We start from the raw sequence: 24,984 nt of genomic DNA, 5'->3' as shown, positions 1-24,984 counted from the left end.
CCACGATAAAATCACAAAAAATACTTAGATTCAATTATGTAGTAAAATATAATTGAATCTCATGTCACACAATTTATTCAATAATTATAATTTCACCAATTGCTTGTAGAATTTTCAAAATATATAATTGGTAAATTTAATTATAACGCAGGTAAAAAATTCCCCATTTTTAAATTTATTCCCCAAAACATACGTAAATTCAAAATTTCCAATCCCATAAGCCAAAATACTCAGAAAATCATGTATATTATTCTTGAAACCAATTACTACAATTTAATTGGGGATATTTTCAAAATAAATTGACATAATCTATTCCCTTTACCTTATCCTAGGAGAAGTGCTTACAATCTCCAAACCATGAATCTGCTTCGATTAAAATGACGATGATCGAAGCTAGGACCCTGTAGTGGTGTCCGATTATGAATTAGGCTGAAAATTTGTGAGAAATTGAGGAGAGAGAGAGAGAGAGAGAGAGAGAGAGAGAGAGAGAGAATTTACCTTATCTCACGAGTGGTGCCTACGACGCTTTAATCATGAATCCACTCCAGTTAGAATGTTGGTGGTCGAGAATGGAATCCAGGGGTATTTTCCATTTCTCAATTGACCGAAAATTCATCGAGAAAATGAGGAGAGAGAGAGAGAGAAGGCGAGGAAAGAGAAACTAAGGAGAGACGAAAAGAGAGACGAAATGTCTCTCTGTTTCTTTTGCTTAAAGGAATTCAATTCCTTCTGATGAGATTATATATAGTATATTATATTATAACATTATAATATTATATAATATTATATTATATTATTTAATTAATAATAATTATTTCTTTAATAAATAAATTTATTTTATTTTATTTTTTTGGAATCATTATATCCTTCTGTAATAATTATTTTTGGGGCGTTACTTTCTCCCCTCCTTATAGAAATTTCGTTTTCGAAATATGTTGAACATAACTTCAAATAAAATCCATTGTCAACCCAGTAAGTTTAATTCGCATTTTCCGTCCCTCAAAATCTAACATTGACATAACCTTTTGTTCCTTTGTGTTAGCCTCCTTTGATTCACATCATCCCAAATTGCTATTTGACAACCATATATAGAAATATAATCAAATTCTAAATTTGATCAAATTTTATAGATCTAATCAAATTTTGAACTCTTATACCTTAAATTAATTCTAAATTGAATCAAAACCCCTTTCTCTCTTCCTCAATATTCATGAATTAATCAAATATTCTCTCGTTATTTTTTTTAATACTTGTTTGGCTTTTGATAGTAACAATCATCACATCATCGTCAATGGTTTCATCATTCTATATATATATATATAACCTTAATATCACCAACTCGACCACCAATTTGATTTATCGGTCCAACTGGTTCGACTAGCCAATGGTTCTATAGGGTTGGTCACTGGTTCAGAATATAAAACAATCCCAAGGACAACCCCCTTTACTTCATATCGGCCTCAACTAGTTTATGTCCAAATTTCAGTATGCAAACCAGATTTTCCATTCATTCTACTAATTGTATGTTCCCGCTCATAGCCCAATCTCTACTTATTTTTGTTCAAGATAAAATAATATTTTTGGAATGACTTTCTTTACTATGTTCAAATCAAACAAGAACTTCCATCTTTCAAATTTGTTACTCTCCTTTAGCTTATTTAGAAGTGTACAACTAGGATTACCCTACCATTGAGATGATCCCAAAAATTCGCTCATGAGATCTTGGATGTAACAACTTGCTTATTAAATTGATTTTTTTTTTCATAATAGCAAATAACATACTCTGATACCATAGTATTAACCTAAGCAGTAGGAGGCAGAAATCATACAAACACAACCATAAACCATTATATACAATACCACATAATACGAGAGTACTACATGTTTCCAAAATATGTACTTGTATTTGTTTCCCAAAAATACCCTCAGCTAGCTAGGGTTTACAAAAACGTTCCCAAAATGATACTCACTCTCTAACAGGGCACTACAGACGCCCCTCTATTTGCGAGCTTGGTAGGCTCGCCTACCTAGATCACCTGAAAAATATTTCAACACTGGGATGAGCCAATGCTTAGTAAGAAGAAATATGCTATTACTAGTGTGTGGCAAATGAGCTACTATATATATATATATCATGAAATCTGTTTCATATAAACATGAATAACTGAGTACAACAGTACAACACAAATAATAAAGTACACCACCCCTTTTCCCTATTGTTTGACATATCAGTATTATGGTTATAATTTAAAATACTTCTAATGTATATTAGTAGGATCCCCGTTTTTGTAAATCAATACGTAAGTAATAGTAATTGAAACTATTCCCTATGGCTATCTGTGTCATGACATGCTCCTCATGACAAGGTTGTGCAGCCCGTAGGTTGGATTTACCCTGACTGGCAAATCAAGAATAAATCACTGAACTCCATCAGTCGACCTGCCCACCTCAACCCATATCTGGATAGGGAGCCTAACCTCTTCTAGGGCCTAGGTGGTTGACCGTACCACGTATTATCTGAATAGGTGGTTGCACTCATAAAGTAACATAGTATCTGTAGCAACGATACCGTGCTCTGTAGCTGTAAGTCCAACATGGTCTGATATCATATAATATTTTTCTATACATATTTATCTGATTTACCATGATTCTGAAATAATCATAATAACCACGATACTGCAAAACGTATTGAAATCTGAATAATCATAACATGGAATTGCATATTCGTAATACTGGAATTTGTATAATCATGGTACTAAAATTCGTAAAATCATGGTACTGAAGTTCACATAATCATAGTACTTAAGTCCGTAAAATCATGGTACTGAAATTCATAAAAATCATAAAACTACAATTCGTAAAACATATCCCCGTACTACATACATATTCACAAGCCACACCATACTTTAATACATAATTTTCATAAATAAATATACTGTATAATATTTAGAATTTTCCTAACATAGCATATTTCCCTTACCTTAACTCTGAAAAGCCCCTACTGTACTCTAGCCCGATACCCGTAGGGCCTCCTATACAACACCCTAAAAACTATATTTGCAAGAACTAAATATTAGTATTTTTCTGCCTACATCATTTCCTATAACTGTCAGGAAGTCAAAAACTGGATAAAAGTTCTTACCCTAAATTTGGGACGAAATCCAACTACGTTTCTTTGACGATCCGCTCCGACAGACTTGTGGAGAACTCCGCCTGGAGCGTCGTGGTAACCTCGGATCGTTGATCCGGCGATTGGTGGGGTCGGAATGGAAGAGAGAAGGGAGAGAGAGTCGTAGGAGAGAGAGAGCGGCGAGAGAAATGAGAAATATCCCAGTTTTCCTCTTTATATACTGCTAGATTCATCGACGAGACACGTCACCTCGTCGACGAGTCTTTCATAAAATTCGTCGACGAAGCCCTGTATTCGTCGACGAAATTCGGAGCAGCCGGAAACCTCTCTCGGTATTTTCTCGTCGACGAAGCCCTGTATTCGTTGATGAAATTCTAAAGACCTTCGTCGACGAGACCCTGTGTTCGTTGACGAAGCTGGGCAATTTCCTGAAATTTTGATTATTTAATATTATCTCCAAAATGCAATGTCGTCGACGAACTCCTTTTGTTTCTGTATCTATTTTCTCTCCCTCTTATTATTAAAATGCTATTATTCTTTAGGTCACTACATTGGAAGCTGCTTCTTTCAACCATTATATTATCAATCCAAAAAGGGCCCTCACATTGGCTACTACCTTCTCCATCCATTAATATATAACAATGATCTGATAAAATTCTCAGTTTGTTAGACATTTAGATAATGATTTTTCAATTAAATGTCACTAATAACATGCATTACCATTTTTCTCGTAGACTGCTAAAACATAAAAATAAAAAAATAAATGGTAATGAATTAAACGTTTTTATATGTTAGATTATTTGCCAAAATTTTTTATATGTCAGCGTAGCTATTTGTTACATGTTAAAGATATGACAAGTTGGTCTTACTTTTCAATATGAATTTATAAAATAGACGCACACTAAAAAATAATTTTTAGGCTCTAAAAATGCGGGGTTTTCAGGATTGTTTGAAATTTCTTTTGATAAATTAAACAAACATGAAATTTAAATTCTAAACCTAACACGCACTGAATTAAAAAACGAGAAACGGAAATCCTACGTCTAATCAGGCAGGAATTGAAATACGCATTGAACTTCGGTCAAAACTAAAAACGATAACTTTAACACGAATTAAAACACGCAACAATAAAGACTCAATCAAGCACATACTCAAACAAAAAAACCAAATTTTTAACGCAATCAAAAACTTAACCAAAATTAAAACTTTAACAACTAAACAATAAACTAAACACGATAAAAAAATTCGAACTTTAATTAATTAAACTTAAATTAAATAGAATTCAACAAAGTTTAAATTTTAAAGAAAACAACTAATTTAAAGCCTAAAGAAGATATTTTTTTTTCTTTTTTAAGAAATCAAACCGAACTTTAACAAGAAAAAAAATAACCCAAGCAAAATTTAGCTCTAATGATAATATTAAACAAAAATGGGAAAAAGATAAATCAATCCTTCATAATAATAACTTGCAAATATTAAGAAGTTCAAAACTTTAATAAAATTTCAATTGAAAATTAATAACTTGTAACCAAATATTTAAGTGAAAAAATTAAAGAAAGATAAAGGGAGAGAAAAAGAAAGAAAGGAAAAAAAAAGGATGCTGGCCCGTGAGTGAAGGTGGTCTGCAACAGGACGCACGACTGTTGCAAGCATCAGGTTGATCCTCGAGGTGGTCTTCCAATAGCAGTAGTTGCTGCAGAGGGGTGGGCAATAGAGGGGCTTCTCGGCTAAAGAAGCTCTCGGATTGGTGAAGATCTAATCACCGCAGCAGGTTCTCGGGTAGGCTGGTTGCAGCTCCAACAGAAGCTAGTCTTCACGGCAGTAGCAGCAACAAGTAGGAGGGGAGTTGCAGCTCGTAACACCAAACAGGAAGGAGGAGCTTTTGGGTCTTTAGGGCAGCAACATTGAGGCAAGGAGAAAGGGGAGAGAAAGGAGAAGAGGAGAAGTAGCGAGGAGAATGAGAGAAGGGAAGAGAGGAGCCTAGAGTGAGAGGGGAGCTGGGGGCTATGCGTGAGAAAGAATGGAGAAGAGGTTTGGGCTACTCGGGCAGGCAGTAGCAGGAAAGTTTAGGGTGCCTGGGATGGCTGGAAGAGCTGCTGTAAGAACCCGAACCGTGATATATGAGTTTAAATAACTAATAGAGGGTCAAATTAGGAATTTAGGAGGATTTGTCGACGAAGTCCATGTATCTCTCGTCGACGAAGTTCAGAGGCTCGTTGATGAGGAGAAGCCGAGAGATTTTGGGAAACCGGGGATCTCAAGCTCGTCAATGGGGCCACCGCTTCGTTGATGATAGCAATAGCAGACTCGTCGACGAGTACACCATTTCATTGATGAAGACGCTCGAGTCAAAGGGCTATAAATATCAATTCTCATTACTTCTCAACTAAGAAATCTCAAATATCTCTCTGTCTCTCTCTCTAGAACTCTCTATACTCTCTATCTCTCTAGATTTCTTCATTGTTCATAGTTAGAATCGTGAATCTGAAGTTACCACGAGGATCGTGGAAGGATTCTCTACAAGTTCTACGGATTAGAATTCTACTTCGAAGATTTTCGGGTTTTGGCATAAAATCGAGGTAATGCTTGGTTTTCAATTCTGATCCGATAGTTTTGTAGGAAACAATCTTGTGAGTATATTCTATATTGTGATTTGTAGGTTTTGGAACTCAGTTCACTGTTTAGGGGCCTTAGATTTCGGGATTTGCTTTTTGGGGAAAAGGTAAAGGGAATTGTGTTTATATCGGTTATTTTTGAAATCGGACTCGGTAGAACTGTGGTTCACGGTTCTGTGTGTGTTTTGGCTACTCATTTGGGAGGATCTAATGAGAAAAACTTTGGGTTTTTTATGATTACAGTTTTGGGAAAAAGGGGGCGACGGGTTGTATCCCTAGTTTTGTTGAAAACCGAATGTATATGTTGATTTATACTGTGTTATAGGGATGACTGTGCCTTGGCTTGTTTTACATTGTATATGTTTGGAAAACCATGATTTAAATTACCAAATCGGTGTGGTTTGTTTGGTTATATAAGCATGTATGTGTGTGTGATATGCTGAAATGCTAGTGGAAACGCGGTTTTGAAATTGTTCCAGGTACTGAGAGTGTTCGGCTCTATATCCGAGGGCGTATGAAATCGTTGGCCATAGATTGGCAGAGGTCCGGCTCTATATCTGAGGGCGTGAGCTTATTTCGGCAGATTAGGCGAAGGGTGTGGATCCACCAGTTAGCGGTGGTACGATACCATGGTAGTCGGGGACTAGCCATATGCCAGTGGCGTCGTGTTATGCGGATTGGCTTCGGGCAAACGCCGTATGTTGCAGGCCGGCTTCGGGCTGAAGGGTGTGACGACACCGGGTTTGCTGATCATGGGCGTGCGTGTGCATGTATGCACAATGTGAAATTAGTACTGGACTGCATTTAACTCTGTGTATGTTGCATCATGATAACACTCAAATACCACACACCGATATAACCCATGTCCTTCCTTACTGAGAGGTGTCTCACCCCTACTGTACGTATATTTTTATAGGTCCTTCGAGTAACCAGAACTAGCATCGTGGTGTAGGGAGCGTAGTGGCCGGTGTACTGCGTTTAGCGCTTGGGTAAGTGTTAGGATTGTATTTTGATAGGTTGCTATTTTGGGATGTGTTGGGCACCCAGTTGTACGTTGTATGTTAGAGCCTTTTTTCTGCTCTTGTACAGACTCTGGTATGGTACTGTATATGAATAGAATGACCTTATTTCTGCTACGTAGATTCTGTTGTGTTTGGATGTGTTTAGGGTGTCTGGGAACCCCACGGGGTCGGACCCTCATTCATTGTATTGTATTTGTGGATGATTTGTATGATACAGGGATAGATTAGAGTACATTTTCACCCTTGGGTCCCATTTTTGGGTTCGGGGCGTGACAGCTGCAGCCAGAAATGAAGGAGACTACAGCCGAGAGGAGATCAGGGAGAAGAATAAGAAGAGGAAGAAGGAAGGGAGGAAGAGAAGGAAGGGAGAAGGCTCGGGTTGGCTGGAAGCAGCCAGGAGAGAGAGAGGAAAAGAGAAGGGGAAGGAAGATAAAGGAAGGAGAAGGAGAAGAGGAAGGGAAGGAAGGGACTGCATGGTTGAAGGAGAAAAAAATATATATATAGGGGGAGGGGGAAACCCTACGCACACCAAGGACATGCAGCTGGGTCACATCAAGGTGAGTTTTAATTTTTTTTTTCTTTTTCTCTTTTTTCTATTTCTCATTTTTTTTTTGACGAACAAGCCTGAGTTTGATCATTTTAGATCTCGTATCTCTTAAAACTTAAAACACGGAAGTTGTGTATAATCTTCTCATCTTTTTTTAGAATTTTGAATAGCCTCGATCGGAGCTTGGACGAGAAAATTATGCCCAAATTACAAACTGGTACCGATTTTAGCTCTCGATAATTTTCTTGCGATAAAAAAATGTCAAAAATTCATAAATTACTCAATAAAATCCAAATATTACAAATAGGGCACTGTGTTAAAATATTGAAAGTAATTAGGTATTTGCTTAAAAATATAAGTTCCAATGCATGAATTAAATTACCTAATTACGTAGTTTATGCGTGTAATCATTTATTCCTTGAGATCTTCCGAAGTTTTGTTAGTTTTCCACTTATAGTTGTTTAGTTCTTATTTGTTTGTTTGGTTGTTGATAATTGGTTTATTGGTTTTGAATAAGTTGGTTAAGTCAATTTTAGATTCTTAAAGTTTGATTTTGTTTTCCAAGTCTTAAGGTTGGAACCATAGTGTAAGTGAGAAATTTTCTAATAAAGATATGAGGTGCCGCCCTCTTTTTCTAAAAAAACAAAAAACAAAAAACAAAAAACAAAAAGCAAAAAAAGAAAAAAAAAATCCCTAACAGGTTCTTCATAAGGAGAAATTATATAGGGACTTCTCTCTCCACATGTCTGTGTGCTTATATCCTAAATTATAAACTTATTGAAGATGGGTCTTCCTTTCATATTAATGAATATAGGACCAATTTACCATATGTATAACATTTAAAATACAGAAACATAAATACGTGAAGAGGGACAACCTCTGTATAATTTTCCCTTCATAAGATGCCTACTAAAAGTAGAGTAAATATTTATAATGGACTCATAAGTATTCCTTGGTAAAGAGTTGAGATTGCAAACAATTCTAGTGTTATAATCATGAACTACTAAATCAGAGTACTTTTACACTTCCCTAACAAATTTATGACAACATAAATAGATGTATTTCCTTGAAACTAAAGTAAAAATTAGTGACTCCATTGAGTCTTAATTCTTCTAATTACTATTTGTTCTTTAATGTTCCATCCATTGTTTCTCAACCCAAAGAAAAGAGAGGAAGGGGAGAAAATGAATTTGATCTATATATACTTTCACCTAAAGGTATAAAATCATTATGCAAAGTTATTGCATAAAATTGTCTTATAGTTGGTTATCAAAACTAAAATTGGAAGTACATGGTTCTTCATAAAGAGAAATTATATAGGGACTTCTCTCTCCATGTGTCCATGTGCCTATATCCTAAATTATACACTTATTGAAGATGGGTCTTCCTCTGATATTAATAAATATAGGACCAATTTACCATATGTATAATATTTAAAATATAGATACACAGACACGTGAAGGGAGAAATCCTCTATATAATTTTTCCTTCATAAGATGCCTATTAAAAGTAGAGCAAATATTTACAATGAACTCATAAATATTCCTTGGTAAAGAGTCGAGATTGCAAACAATTCTAATGTTATGATCATGAACTAATGAATTAAAGTACTTTTACACTTACCTAACAAATTGATGACAACATAAATAGATGTATTTACTTAAAACTAAAGCAAAAATTAGTGGCTCCTTTGGGCCTTAAGTCTTCTGATTACCATTTGTTCCTTAGTGTGCCATCCATTGTTTCTCAACCCAAAGAAAAGAAAGGAAGAGAGATAAAAGGAATTTGATCTATATATATTTAAAACAGAAATGAATACAATCTAACAATTAAAAAAAAAATAAAAGAAAAAATTAGAGAAAAACTGACAAAGAGCTAACCTTATTTCATGTATTGTTAATATATATATATATTTGTGCAATGTGAGCTTTTATTCAAATTACCACATAGTTCCATAAGCATGTGAGTAGATGAGTCAATGATTGGGAAGACAAGAGAAGAAATGTGAGTTTTTTTATAATATGATAAGGAGAAGATGAAAATAATAGGGAGATGAAGTTTTCAATTTGAATGTGAAGAGAATGGGGAACCAAAGGATTAGAAAGCAAAATGTTGAGGGAACCGTGTACAATACAAAATTTAAAAAAAAAAACATATTTTGAGCATTATGTTACAAGTTGAGACATAACAAGGGTTTAAATTTTTAATAAATGTCACTCAAAGGATAATAAAGCTATTTAAAAAAATGTCACTTGAAGAACTGCTAGGTTTTTCCTTTAGCCTTTTAGGAATAGCTAAATATATATATATATATATATATATATATATATGGTAACATACAATAGTTTTCAAACTACCTTAATTAAATTATTGGGTGAATACATACGCCAATTTCTTCTATACTCTCTCTCTCTCTCTCTCTCTCTCTCTCTCTCTCTCTCTCTCTCCTCTCTCTCTCTCTCTCTCTCTCTCTCTCTCTCTCTCTCTCTCTCGTTGTAGTAGAATACAAAGAGTAAAGCAAATAAATAAAACAAAAGAAAATGTCATACAGAATAAATACTATTATTTATGTTATTCTACTTTGAAGCTTATGTCCATGGAGGAAATAGGGGATAATACGTTTTACCTTGGCTCAAAACATAAGTATAAAAAAATATTTCAAGTGATATTTAAATCATAACAATTAAGTAAACAAAACCTCATGCAAATTATTAATGATGACGCAAGAATACCAAATCCTCCCACGAGTACAACATACAAAATGGATCCTTGAGAGCTCTCAAGGCTTTGTATACTTCCAACTCAACTCAACTCAACTAAGAAAAAGGGTTCCATATGAATAAGCCTTATGGTAGAAGATTGACAATGTAAGTCCCTCGTTCAAGTACTAGCCAACCAACACACAAAGCATACCAACAAAACTTTCCTCTCCCACAAGCCTCGTACTGATTAGGGTACTAAGTACTCATTCCCAATAATGCAAATTAGTCCAATCATGAATAATATTAATTTGAAATGTACCTACATTAAACTTTGAGGAAAGAATCAACCTTGGAATCCTATATATATATATATATATATATTAGCAAGATTATCATTGCCAGCCTTACTCATTAACAACCGCATCACTAGATGACCTACACAAGTGACTTTGATCACTAATTTTCAATAGCACTTTGTTTATCACAAAATACAATAGTATTAAGTCAACTCTTGCTGCATACCTAATTAAATCACCAATCCTGCATTTCAACCACAAAACTTTCTTTATCATCTTGTAATCACCATAATATTAATAAATGTGAAACCCACTGTCTCATATTAATTTGACTTCTAAAAAATAGATACATAGATAAGTGAAATTAAACAAAAGGTCTCATATATAATTTTTCCATATGTATACATATACTTTTTATTGGTTGTGGACAGTACACCATTAGATCATTATTACACAATCCTTTTAACCATCGATATACATAATGGGGCTAGCTTGCTCTATCATCACGGGCTCCCCATGAGGAATTTCCCACTATACATAGGTAAGACCCAACGATGCATTAAAGCCCTCGTATGTTTTGAATGGGAACATATAGTATCATTAATTATTCTGTCATGCAGGGGGTCTTGGAAGTTTTTCGCGCAATTTATCGGAAGAGGAGAAATGTATGAAGATCGATAAGGTGGAGAATGCACAGCTAATAGTTAAACAGCAAAGACAAGCAAGAAAATCAGGACCAGCAAGGTGGGATTATAAAGTGCCCAATCACCATGGAATAGAATGAAAGAAATCTGTCCACGATGATTATCGTAATCGCTTATGCTTCTGCAACATTGCGCAGGGCCGAGAGGAAAACTGCAGCTGGATCTTAGCCCACATTTAGAAAGATTCTTCTGCTGCGTTGCTTCCAGACTTCCAATTAATGTAATTGTAGTTGGCTGGGATGGAGTTGTCAACGAGTTTGGAGTTTCTTGGCATAGATCATTTACCATCCCAAGCAAGCATTAGGAAGTTCAACCATATTTTCAGGCATAGGCCACTGAATGTGCAAGCAAAACTTCACGAGGCAATTGGGCGAAAGCATTACATGTGAAGGAGCAAAGAAACCTTGCTCATGGTAACTCTTAACAGTTTCCAATTCAATTAGCAAGGATAGATGAAAGCGGCAGTAGGTAGGCCGGGGAAGAGATTAGGAAAGCCGATTGTGCCGTCTAGCGAGGCGCAGACTTAATATCCAATTAACAAAAAAAAAAAAAAAAGGTGAAGAATGAAGGAACCGACGCCATGAAATTAAGAAATGAAATACTGATGCGGAATTAAGTCCATGAGGACGGGAGCTCTGAATACTAAACATGGATCTAAGCAGTAACTAATGAACAGAGACTTGCATCACTCTCTGTCTCTCTTTCCCAGTGACTTGAAAACCCTAATTAATCTGTATCTACAGACCCGTTTAGGGCAGAATGCATAGGTTACACGCGCTGTTTTGCTCCAGTGGTAGAGAATAATTTCCATTCCATTACCAACTGGGGAAGCTCTCGCCTTTGATCTGAGAGATCAGATGTTCTTAGTTCACTGGCCAAATTAACACCCGCCTATCTCAACAGACTGTCCGTTAGATCTAAATGAAAAGAAAAGCTATAGAAATTAATCTCAGGAGATGAATGTGGTGAGGGGGTGAGGGGGGCGGGGGGAAATGGAGGGTCCCCTCGGTGGGCTTTGATTTGAATTGATTTGAATTGTTTATGATGGGTGTGAAGGGGCTGACCAGGTCTGGCTTTTTGGAACCAGCTTTGACTGTATAATATATAATTATTCCCCACAGTCCAATCAAAGCCCGGTGAATGAGAGAGTGAGTGAGTGGTCCATATTTATATATTCTTTCCCCTGCGAGATTCCCTACCAAATCCTACCCTATGATCATCATCATACTCCCCACCTGCATCCTCACATGCCCCGCACCTTACTTTCTCTTCAATCGATCCATCCCTGCCCCTCTATCTCTCTCTCTCTCTCTCTCTCTCTCTCTCTCTCTCTCTCTCTCACACACACACACACACAGAGGCTAACTACACAAAACAAGGATATTTTTTTTCTTATATTTTTTTTCCCTGGGTATCTAATGATATAAGCTAAACCTCTTCACTATGCTATTTCAAAGTAGAGCCCTATTTGTATGCCCATTTGAATGTACATTACTCTTTATAAACACGGCACGCATATGTATATATATTACATTACATGCATGCTGTTATGTTAACATCAAATATTTTGGGCAGAAGGCCTGTTTAACTATTAGGATCCACAAGGAACATTTCTGCTTTGCATTAAAAAAAAAAAAAAAACTAGGAAATGCAACTTAATTATAAGTTGTAAATGTCAGGTGGGAGATGAACACATTGGAATCAGGGTTTCAGATATATCCGCATACAGACATATATAATATACATAGACATATATATATATATAATTAATTTTTTGAAAGGTACAAGATTTATCAGAAGAATGCAAAGAGATGACAAAGTACGAGCTGCAGGTTCATGGGTCAAGGAAACCTGCAGAGAAGAATTAAAGAACAGAAAACCTGGCCTGCAGAGGAGAACGAACATAAACAAAAAGTGTAAAAAATAAAACTACCAATAAGATCATTGTATGTTAAACAAAAAAAAAATTAAAAAACAGCTAGCAGCACCGAAAATAAGAGATAGCTATATATATATATTAAAAGCTGTTTGTAGCTACATGTATATATATAAATCTTTTAACTCAACCAGCTATTTATCCGGGTCAATAAACCATCACGGGGCTCGCTCATGTATACCTTCTTCCTTCTATATCTAGCAAGCTAGATCGATCTCATGGAATATATATGAGATCTGGGGCTAAGAGATTCTGTTCCCCTGAAGACGGACAAAGGAGCTATATATATATATATATATATATATACCGTCATCATATGTCTATGTAATTCTCCGCAGGAGGTAGGGAAAGCAAATTGAACATCACATCACGAACATCACCAAAACCCTAACAGAGATGTCAGATGAAGAAGAAGAAGAAGAGATAATTACCCGCTTCAGAGTTCATCACCATCTGGCCCAAAAAGATCGGCTGCGCCTCCGGAAATGACAATGCTGCCCTTGCAGAATGCAGCTGGAGGGGAGACTCAGGCCACCGAAATGACCACAGTGCCCTTAAAAACAATAAAAAGAAGCAGAAAACAGCACTTGCACACTGACCATATATATGGGAATATGCATGGCTCCTCATACGCCATCCACGGAGGCCATCGATTCGCCGGTGGGCTCTACAAATGGCATACAGGGAGCCAGGCATATATATATATATATATATATCTATACATGAATATACTTCTGCACACATACATACATATATCTATATGTATATGCATATGCATGATGTCATTGTCATAAGACTCATAACGCATGCTGGTATGTATGTGTATGAGTGAATGAATCATGCATGGACTAGCTAGCTTGTAATACATCTATACATGCATGCATATCTATACTAAACATGATTAATTTTGCACCATAAATTTCTTTTGCCGGAAAGCAAGCTCACGATGAGCCGGTAGGCCAGAGAAGCACCGGCGAGAGAGAAAGAGAGAGGTGAACGAGAGATGAAGAGCTAGGGCAGCTGGGGAGGGGGACGAAGAGGTGTTATATGTTTATATGGTGGGAAAGAGAGAGAGAGAGAGAGAGATACCGTGGGGGAGAAGCTAGAAAGTGGGGTCATAATCAATTGTGGGGGGGAGGGGGCTGGAACTGTGAAGCCCCACAAACAATTCTTTTTCCTCAGAAGAAACCAGGTAGCCCCCTTTTGATGGAGCTTTGAATTGGCACAAAACAAGCAATAAGCTGCTTAATAGGTAGCACATATGAAAACCCCCAGCCAGTTGCTAAACTTGGGAGGAGCTAGCTCTGCCTAATCGAGGTGGGGCTTCCATTCTATGTGTGTGGTTCTTCTCTGAGAGAGGGAAATAAATGGATTTTGGGGTTTAATTTGCAGTTGCACCCCTAGTTCCCCCCCCCCCCTCCCCCCATGGCCTCTCACTAAATATAGACAACAAGCAAGAGAGAGAGAGAGAGAGAGAGAGAGAGAGAGAGAGAGAGGGGCATGGGTTGGGGACCTGGGGTTGGGTTAGTAACCACGCAATTTCCTAAGCTCCTTACGGCATTTGAAGTCTCCTTTTCTGGGTCGTAAAGCAAAGGTTGCTTTTCTTCTCTGAAGCTCCTTTGTCTGGGAGTGCTTGGACGACATGGATTCCTCATCTCTCTCATCTCTAGCTAGCTCTAACCCCTTTTCATTTTTATTTTTTTTTTAAAGTAAAAGAAAAAAAATCATTGTTGATCATCTTTTTCTTTTCCTCCACTTCTTTATCTTAATTCCTTTTTTTCTTTTATCTTTCTTTCCTTTCCTATATATATAAAGTATTCTATGTATTACTCTTTCGTTTATGGAACAGAGATTCGCAATCAGCCCTTTCTGTTTCTACTTTATAATAATACAACACACTTTTTTTGCTTAATATACCTGTACTTATGCAAACCTATCTAGCCAGCCTGCAGTGCATATACATAAGCCATTTTCAATTATCTTATACTTTAAATTTCTGTGCCTGACTATGTCTTTTCATGTGTTCATATATAAATAACACTTATATGCACAAGCATACACGTACACACTATCAATTGTACTAATCTTCTTCAAAATAGCATGCCAGTGTTATTAATTTAACTTTGCATATATCTTTTCTACAAGAAGCAGGGGTTAAAAAAAATTATAAAATTTTAACCATTGAATTAAAGGTTTGTCAAATTTATGAAAGTATTTCAATATTATTCACATAGCTTACAACAGGGTATATATACAATAATTCAATAACCGAGGAGGTGATCAAGGAGTATGAAAGTTGGATTAGCCAAAGTGAATAAAGATAAATTAGCTATTTTTTTCTTAAAAAAGTTGGGTATTCTGAAGAAAGGAGAAATTCTACAAGAAATTGGTTTTAGTGAGGATAAATTTCCTTTTACGTGTTTGAGTGTGCCTGTAGTGGAAGGTAAATTGAAAGGCTGTCATTTTGACCCTTTAGTTCAAAAAATAAGTAAGAGAGTTGAGGGCTGGAAAAGTAGACTGTTGTCGCAAGGAGGTCGTCTTGTTTTGTTGAGACATGTGTTGTCGAGTATGTTATTGCATTTGTTAGTTGTTCTAAATGTCTCAAAACTTGTGTTAAAAAAGATATAAGGTATGTTTGCTTCTTTTTTTTTTTTCTGGGGTTTTAAGGATGGAAAAGAAAAAATGAAATTGAGGGCTTGGAAGAAATTGTGTGTTCCTGTAGAGGGGGGGTATAGGAGTTAGGGACATTTCGAAAATACAACGGTTTTTGTTCATGAAGTTTGGTTGGCATTTATTAACTCAAAATTCTTTATGAGCTAGATTTTTTAGAGCAAAAAATGTGAAGGGAGGACACATTACTCTTTGTAGACCTCATGGATTGGATTCTTCCTTTCGGAGGAAAGTTTTGCAGGGTATGCCTGAACTTTTAAGTAAATCTAAGTAGAATGTTAGAGAAGGAGATATAAATTTGTGGTATGATAAGTTTTTAGACTCGGGACCTTTGGTTGCAGAGTGTCCAGATGGTGCACATTCTCATATCAAATTTAAAGACTTGGTTATCAATAATGCGTGGGATGTGGAAAATTTGTAGAGAATTCTGAGGTTTAATAAAGCGGAAGAAGTGATGGAAAATGTGGGAAATCTTAGAAACTCTTCGAACATACTGCTTTAGCTCTCGAAAAAGGATGGTTGTTTTAATACAAAGTCTGCTTGGGATGTTATCAGAGTTAGAGTTCCAAAGTTTGAGTGGGCAAAATGGGTTTGGAATAAATGATTACCGAAGAAAATTACTATCTACATGTGGAAGGCTGTTTTTAGGTGTTTAAGTGTTGATGAAAAGTTGAGAAGAGTGGGGGTTTCGTTGGCTTCGACGTGTAATTGTTGTGAGATGAGGCAGTCAGAAGATATAAAGCATGTGTTAAATAGGGGAGACTTTGCTACTGAGGTTTGGAGGAAGGTTTCGGTGAAGGTTGGTGTTCCTTTCCTTAGACAACAAAGTTGGAAACAAAGAGTCCAAATATAGTTTAATAGGGCTTCCAGATTTTCTCAATTGGGATCATTGATGAGTTTGATTCCTTATTTAGTAGTTTGGAGGTTGTGGAGAAGGAGATGTTTAGCTAGAATAGAGGGAAAATTGGAGAATAGTTAAGATGTGTGGCTTTCTATTAAGTATTGGATGGGGGTTTTGAGCAACAACATGACAGGATTGACTCAATTAAAGGAGGCTGATTTTCGAATATTATAGAATCTGGAAGTGCAAACTGTGAATATAAGAAGTAAAACTATGCAATGTGTGAGATGGCTAAAACCGGGGCAAGGGAGGTTGAAACTAAATTTGGAAGGAAGCAGTTTGGGGAACCCAGGGCCGACGGGTGGGGGTGGCATCCTTAGAGACCATACAGGTACTTTTGTGTTTGGTTTTTCAAAATATTTTGGTTCTTGTTCAAATAATGAAGTTGAATTGAGAGCTGTGTTAGAGGGAATAAAGATTTGCAAACATTTGGGCCATTCTAGTATTGATATTGAATGTGATTCGAAGATTGTTTTTAAATTGGATAAGAACAACGAGGTGCTCCTTGTGGTATTTATGGGATTTTTGGGAGCAGCTGATTGGTTTATTGGAGGAAGTAGACTTTTTGATAAAACATTGGTATAGAGAAGGAAATAAAGTGGCAGATGCCTTGGCTCGTTAAGGTGCTAGGGGGAGGAATAAGTTGTCTACAAATAGTAGTCAACTTCCTAGAGTTATCAATGTGTTATATAAATTGGAGAAGATGGGTACGAAATATTTGAGGTATGTTTAGCTAATTTCCTATTGGTTTATACTTTATGTTATTTATCTTTTGTTTGTTTTGTTACGTGATATTTGATTCGTAGGTCCTTGTTTTGTTTTGATTTGTTTGATTTTGTAATCTTTTTTTTGGCTGGATGTTGGTATTGTTATTTGGGAGGCCTTTAAAGGTTTGTCTTTTGCCACTCCCTTTAAATATCTTGTAACCATGGTATTCCTCCGCCAAAAGTGAGGGTTTATCAATAAATAATTGGAGGTCCCGCCATTCTTTTACGAAAAAAAAAAAACAAAAAAAACAAAAAAAAGTAAAAAATAAAATAAAAATTCAATAACCGAAATTAACAACTAAAGAACTAAATGACAACTAATTGAACAAATAACTAAACTAACAATTCAAGAACTAAAATATAACTGCAAGCTGCTGCTTTTAACTAAGACTGCTAATTGCTACACAAGGTGAATTGCTGCTACTGCTGCTCATGGTAGAATTTGTTAAGCACCGGTTGAGCAACAAGTGTACATTAATATATGCCCTCAAGATGGAGGTGGTGAATAAAGATTCAACACACCCATCTTGCGCAAAAAATAATGAAAAGCATTAGACCCTAATCACTACTAAAAAAATTTAGTTTTTGGTGACAAAAGTATTAGTGATGAATTAAATTTCGTCACTAAAAGTTGGTATTAGTGACGGTTTTTAAAAACTGTCACTAATAGTGTAAGTATTAGTGATGGTTTTAGCAGCTGTTACTAATATAATACTATTAGTAACGGTTTTAAAACCGTTATTAATACTTTTGTCACTAAAAATCGCACAGGAAACAGTTTTTTGCGCGGAAATTATTTCGAAAAAATATTAACAACGATTATAGGATATTAGTGACAGATTAAATTCGTCACTAAAAATCACTTATTAGTGACGATTAACTAACCGTCACTACTAATATTTATTAATAAATAAAAATAATTTATTTAACACTATTAGTGACGGTTCAGAGAATTCGTCACTAATAGTCAGTTAGTAGTGATGTTTTTTTTAAACCATTACTAATAGTGTATTTAAAAAATATGAAAATAATTTAATTAACAGTATTAATTGCGATTTAGGAGATTCGTCACTAATAATGGAGTATTAGTGACGGTTTAGTAATCCGTCACTATTAGTATTTTTATTTAAAAAATTTAAAATTAATTTAGTTAATAATATTAGTGATGATTTGAAAGATTCATCACTAATAATAAGATATTAGTGACGGTTTAGTAATCTGTCACTAATAATATTTTTACTTAAAAAATATAAAATAATTTAGTTAACAATATTAGTGACTGTTTGGTAGATTCGTCACTAATAATGGGGTATTAGTGATGATTTAGTAATCCATCACTAATAGTATTTTTATTTAAAAAATATAAAAATAATTTAGTTAACAGTATTAGTGACGGTTTGGGAGATTCGTTACTAATAATAAGGTATTAGTGACATGTGATAACCTAAAATTATATATACGATTAAAGTACAATAATAATAAAATAATAAAAATGGTCATTAAGTTAATACAATACATAATTGTTTTTCTATAAGATCCTTAATTCCATGTTTGATGCGTAAGAAAGACCTTATCTTAGCAAGTGCTCACAGACCATTGCGGCTCAGTCGCTCCCTAGAGGTCGGTCTAATCAAAATGAAATTTCATAAGATAAATAGGATAGACACAGTTTGTACACTTAAATAAATACATATACATAAAATAGTATTTTGACATACATAATTTGTAAAAGTACATAGTAATATAATAATAATATAGGTATCATATGTGGGGCCCACATGAGTCCTGAAGTTGTGTGGGATTCATATGAGTCTAGAGTTATGTATGGTTCATAAAACCGTATAAGGACTATTGAAATTACGTAGGATCCACTTGGGTAAGTTCTCACTCACCCACTCATTCCGATCTCATTTCTTAGAAATAGTCATTATATTCGTAGCGCAAGGTAAAAGAAGAGGTAAGTAAATTTGATTATGTTAGGATTTTTATTTAAAATTTATACCCGAATTTATTTGTAAGTAAATTTCGATTATATTAGTTAGCTTCATAAAATTCTCCTGAGTTTATTTTTACGCGTATTCAATTATACCAGTTTTATTTTTAATATACTTGCATTTATTTTTGGGTTAAAAAATGTTCTAATCCACTCGAGTAAATTTTCAGCATTTCTTTCTATTCAAAAAAAAAATTATATATATTTTTAACACAAAAATTGTGTGGTATGAGTTTATTTTTACGTTACATTTTTATTAAAATATGAGAAAATATGAGATTTTCACAATATTATTTTAAATTTACATAAATTATAATAAGATGATTTTTAAAACCCTTTATGGCAAAGGAAGTTCAAAGTTACAGATGTTTGGTACGTAACTTAAAGTTTAAACGGATCAAAGAGCACCCACACTATTTATAGAGTGATTATTTATGTTAGTGGATTTCTCTTGAGTGCACACCTAGTTCCGGACTAGGACTTAATAAGGAAAATCTCACTTAATGTTTACGTACGTTGATTTAATTTGGTCAGCCAGCAAGCTAAGTCCAGTCTTTGGACCGCACAACCCAGTCATGGGGATAAGCATGACTTACGGCAAACAGACCTAAGGATGGTTTTTATAATATATGTTTACACATATTTAATTACGTGTACATAATTATTAATGATTTGAAGAAAAAGTATAAGTTTATATGAAAATGACCATTCTTGTGCCTAAATGACAATTCAAATGAAATGTATAAGGAAAAGTATATGTATTTATATAATTAAATATTTTTTTTATAATTTTAAAGTTAAAAGTTTAATATAACGGTTATAGTATATGATTATTAAATTTTACTGTTATAGTTGATGGTAAAAGTTTTATGCAGAAATTTTTAGATTTATATTTATTTTAGACGTAGTTTTCAAGTTACAGTATTAAATATTGTTTACGAAATTTTTAAAAGTTCATTTTGGCCACACACTAATAATAATCTTATTTACTTCTGTATGTCGTCTCACCCCAATCATATTTTTACATTTCAGATAACTCTGAAGGACATGTCGAAAATCAGGCATAGCAAGCATGCGGGTGGGAATAGAATAAAAAAAAAATGAAGCTTGATTATAAATATTAGTATGATGTTAGATATTTAGGCTTATGTAATTTTTCTTCTTTGAAATAAATGATTGTAATATGGATAATTAGAGCTCTGGTTTAATAATAATTGAGTTTATTTACTTCTGTTTTAAATCAATGGTAAAAAGTAAATATCCCAGACCCTTCGGGGTTGGGGTATTACATTTGGTATCAGAGCAATAGGTTATAGGTTCTGTAGACTTTAAAAAATAATTTACTAGAGCATAGGATATAGGTTTTGCATACTCTAATATATAAATTTTACCAAAACTTAGACATAAAACATGATTTTGGTAAGATTGGATAGTTTAGAATATTTATTTTAGTTTTTTATATTATTATACGTTAATAATAGATTTATGATTTTAAAATAACATTTGATCATTGTTTAAGAATGGATCCTAAAGATAGTAGCATTGGAGGAAATGAGATTAACGTGAAGGCTCCCAAGGACAGGTAATAATCATAAATTCTCTAAGAAAAATGGTAGTATTATTGAAGACACGTTAATTAATTTAAATATGTTGTTTATGTTTGTAGAAACACGTACTCATATTGTTGATTCATAATTAATTGTCAGATGCATTAATAATTTAAAATTTATATATATATAAATATAATAATATAATAATATTTGAGATTTATTTATTTTCACTCTTATTATTTTCACTAAATATATAAGAAATAACACATTAGACCCTACTGAGTTTAGAAATGCTACACATACAAATAGATATGAACAAACGGTCTATTATGAAATCTGAATTTACCCAAAATTTCTTTACATGTATAAGTTGGATATGAATATGTATTTTTACATTACATATTCAGTTATCAACAAAACATTCAAACTTAATTTAGGAATATATATTTTGACAAAATCCTTAATTTTAATTTTGCATTAGTTTATAAGGAATTAAATATTACTTATTATATTTAAATTCAAAAAAATAAAAATATAATCCCTTAGCATGTGAGAGTTAAATATGTATATCTATTTTTTTTCCCATTGCATATTCAATTTCCATCAAGTATCCAACTTTGATTTAGGAGTACAAATTTTGACGAAATCTTTAATTTTGTATAAATTTATAAAAGTTAATACAACTTAAATTTTTCTATATTAAAAGAAAAAAATTCTATATAGTAAAAATTCCATTAATGAAAGTAATATAAAAATAAACTAATTTCCTTCAAATAACTAACCAATGTCAAATCATCAATCGGCCAAACATGCCCAACATATATTTGATCTAATATAATAATAATAATAATAATAATAATAATGGAATATATATAAGGGGTACTCTTGCAGTTAAAAAAAAAAAAAAAAAGTCTCATGGGTGGAAATCATCGGCTATAGCTCACTTACCCCCGAAGTAAGGTCAAGGCATGAGACCATTTCGGCATAGTGAGGATTCGAACCCTCGATCACATGGATGCGCCGGTTCCTTACCACTAGGCCACCCACCCAAGTGGTGACCTAAGGATGAAATTAATTATAGTTAAAGTATTAATAAAGATGTAGAAACATAAAAAGAACCTTAAGTCCGCAAATTTTGCAATACGTGTTGCTCGCTCGATTTTCGCGACACATATCGCTCTCCCTCTATTTTTGAAAAATGCGTCACTCGAGGCACGCGTCACTCTCTCTCGATTTTTACGACACACATCATTCTCCCTCTACTTTTACAAAACGCGTCGCTCAATATCCGTGACATGCATCGCCCTCTCTCGATTTTCACGACACACATCGTTCTCCCTCGATTTGTGCAAAATGCGTGGTCAATATCCATGACACGCGTCGCTCTCTCTCGATTCTCCCGGCACATGTCGCTCTCCCTTGATTTGTGCAAAACGCGTGCTCGATATCTGTGACACGTGTTGCTCTCTCTTGATTCTTGCGACACACATCGTTCTCCCTTGATTTGTGCAAAATGAGTTGCTCAATATCCGTGACACGCGTTGCTCTCCCTTGATTCTCGCAGCACACGTCGCTCTCTCTCCATTTCCAACACTCGCTGCCATTCCCTTATAAAAAGAGTCTGCTCTTCTCGAACTCTAAGTATCACAACTTTCTATCATCTTGAACAATCACATTTCGGTTTGCAGTGATTAGCTCTTCCCAACTTGTCTCTTAGTTGTCTCATTACTCAAAAATGTTACCAAATCACCCAACTCCCCAAGTTGTTGAGAGCAACACTAGATCGTCGATCCAACTGGAGATTTAGAGGAGGCCTTCCACAGCAGTCAAGGGGAACTCCTTTCTGTGGAGTGGACTATATTGCTTGCAGCACAACTCCGACGATATGGTCCAATTGAGTCGATAAATATACGATTTTGGTTTGAGAAACCGTAGGCGTAGGCGGGGATTAGTTGGAGAAGCCACTATCTTAACTACTGCCCCATCAATTCTCCATCTTACCTTCTCCGCCACTACCGCCTCGAGCAGTGGCCCTGCCATTCTTCCAACCACTTGTACCTTCATCCCTATTGACAATATTCCATCAATGAAACTTACAGCTAAAATCACACCAATGAGCCATACCCCTTACAATGGCAATATCGCAATCACCACACTATGGGTTTCGGATAATGCTAACCTACTCCACCATTGCAAAGAGATCCAATATGCATTGAGACTCACATACGAGCCACCAATGACTCGTTATGATCATCTCCACCAAATACCACAAGGGGAAGAGGGCAGCTCTTCCTCTCTCGCCGAACAAACGGACATTCTCTCCCTTTTTCCAACCCAAGTCAATGACATTACATAAGGTCAACTCTGCCAAAAAAGAACCCAGGCAGTTAGCAGTGACACCACTAGCACTTCAATAGATGTTGACGTTGATCTAAGGCTCTAAAGGCAAGATTTCGTTTCATTTTTATACATATATTTTTAATTTATAGGACATGTATAATACATATAAAATTATCCTTTTCCATATCTTCTGAATTTCTTTTCCATTTCAACCCCTATTAGACCGACGATTCACACTTCAATTTCCAAAATAAAATACTTCGCCAAATTGACCATCAATCTATTCTAAGATTTAGTCAAATTGTTAATCAATTTACACTTTCAAATAGTGCAACCAATTATACAGTACTCATTTTAAATTAGAAAATTTCGAGGACGAAATTTTTATAAGGAGGGAAGAATGTGATGACCCAAGAATATATATACGATTAAAATATAATAATAATAAAATAATAAAAATGGTCATTAAGTTAATATCAATATATAAGTGTTTTTCTGTAGGATTCTTAATTCCATGTTTGATGCCTAAGAAAGTGCTCAGAGACCATTGCGATTTAGTCACTCCTTAGAGGTCGGCCTGATCAAAATAGAATTTTATAGGATAAACAAGATAGACACTGTTTGTACACGCAAATAAGTACATATACATAAATAGTGTTTTGAGAGACATAATTTGTAGAAATACATAGTAAGATAATAATAATATAGGTATCATATGTGGGGCCCACATGAGTCCCGAAGTCGTGGGGGATTCACATGAGTCCCGGAGTTATGTAAGGCTCATAAAATCGAATAAGGACTATTGGAGTTATGTGTTGACCCTATGGGTCATACCCTATTTTGATTATGACAAATACTCAGGTATTTAATGATTACCAAGTTGATGTGCAGGTTTATCTTGGCAGTATCCTATGATGGCACTCGGAGACCCGGAGGAAAACGAAGACTCTGAAGACCCTTGATATAATTGAGTTGTTGTAATTTATATTCGGGTCTGTAATAGTTAAGTAGGAAAGGTCTGTAATAGTAAATAGGTCTTTGGTTTGTGATAAGCTCACACACATCACATGCATGATAATACGTAAGCTCAAACCAAACCATGAATGAGAAAGGACCTTAGACCGACCCTAGGGTGTACCCTTCGGTCGACCTTCGGTCGACCGACACCGGACTTTTTCGGTGTCTTCAAAATTGGACCCCAAATGGCCTTAGGACACACACATATGCACATATGTTTATTAGGCACTTGAAATTGATTGAGTTGGGTCAATTCGGGACCAAAATGCACACTTGGTGCACTTTCGGTCGACCGAGCGAAACAGTTCAAATTGGCCCGGTCGATCGAAACCGGTCCGGGTCAACTATTTGACCCGGTCCCGGTCGACCGACCCATTACAGGTCATTTGACCTCGGTCGACCGAACCACCTGGGAGTCAACTATTTGACCCCCCGGTCGACCGACCACTTTTATACTCCAACAACTCGGTCGACCGAAGCGCCTCGGGAGAATTCCCAATAACTCGGTCGACCGAGCCGTGCAGTTCAAAAAGGCCTCGGTCGACCGAAACTCGGAGATTTCAAAAATCGCCCTTACCCGGTCGACCGACCCCTTAGTTCAAAATGCCCTCGGTCGACCGAGCTACTTGAGTGCCGGTCGACCGAGCTACTTTTGGTCGACCGGACCTCTCGGGTTGCCCTATTTTTTTTACCGCGATTAAATGGTTTAAGCAGGGTTAAAATATTTGAAAGGTCATTAAACTTTCCTAATTATTCCCAATAGATCCCCAACGGTTATATTTCAAGGGGTGTCT

At 35.3% G+C, this 24,984-nt stretch overlaps 1 long non-coding RNA gene across 1 annotated transcript; it reads right to left on the bottom strand.

Moving 5' to 3' along the window:
- Positions 1-12,615: 12,615 nt before the first annotated feature.
- LOC131165635 (uncharacterized) lies at positions 12,616-14,359 on the bottom strand. Its single transcript, XR_009139620.1, has 2 exons — positions 13,384-14,359; positions 12,616-12,901 (listed from the first exon to the last, which is right to left on the bottom strand). It is a non-coding gene; the product is annotated as an uncharacterized LOC131165635 (long non-coding RNA).
- Between the last annotated feature and the right edge of the window lie 10,625 nt (positions 14,360-24,984).

This window comes from Malania oleifera, chromosome 10 (assembly GCF_029873635.1).
Source record: "Malania oleifera isolate guangnan ecotype guangnan chromosome 10, ASM2987363v1, whole genome shotgun sequence".
NCBI classification, from domain to species: Eukaryota; Viridiplantae; Streptophyta; class Magnoliopsida; order Santalales; family Ximeniaceae; genus Malania; species Malania oleifera.
The sequence above is the reverse complement of the archived record's forward strand: the minus strand, read 5'-3'. Positions and strand labels throughout refer to the sequence as shown.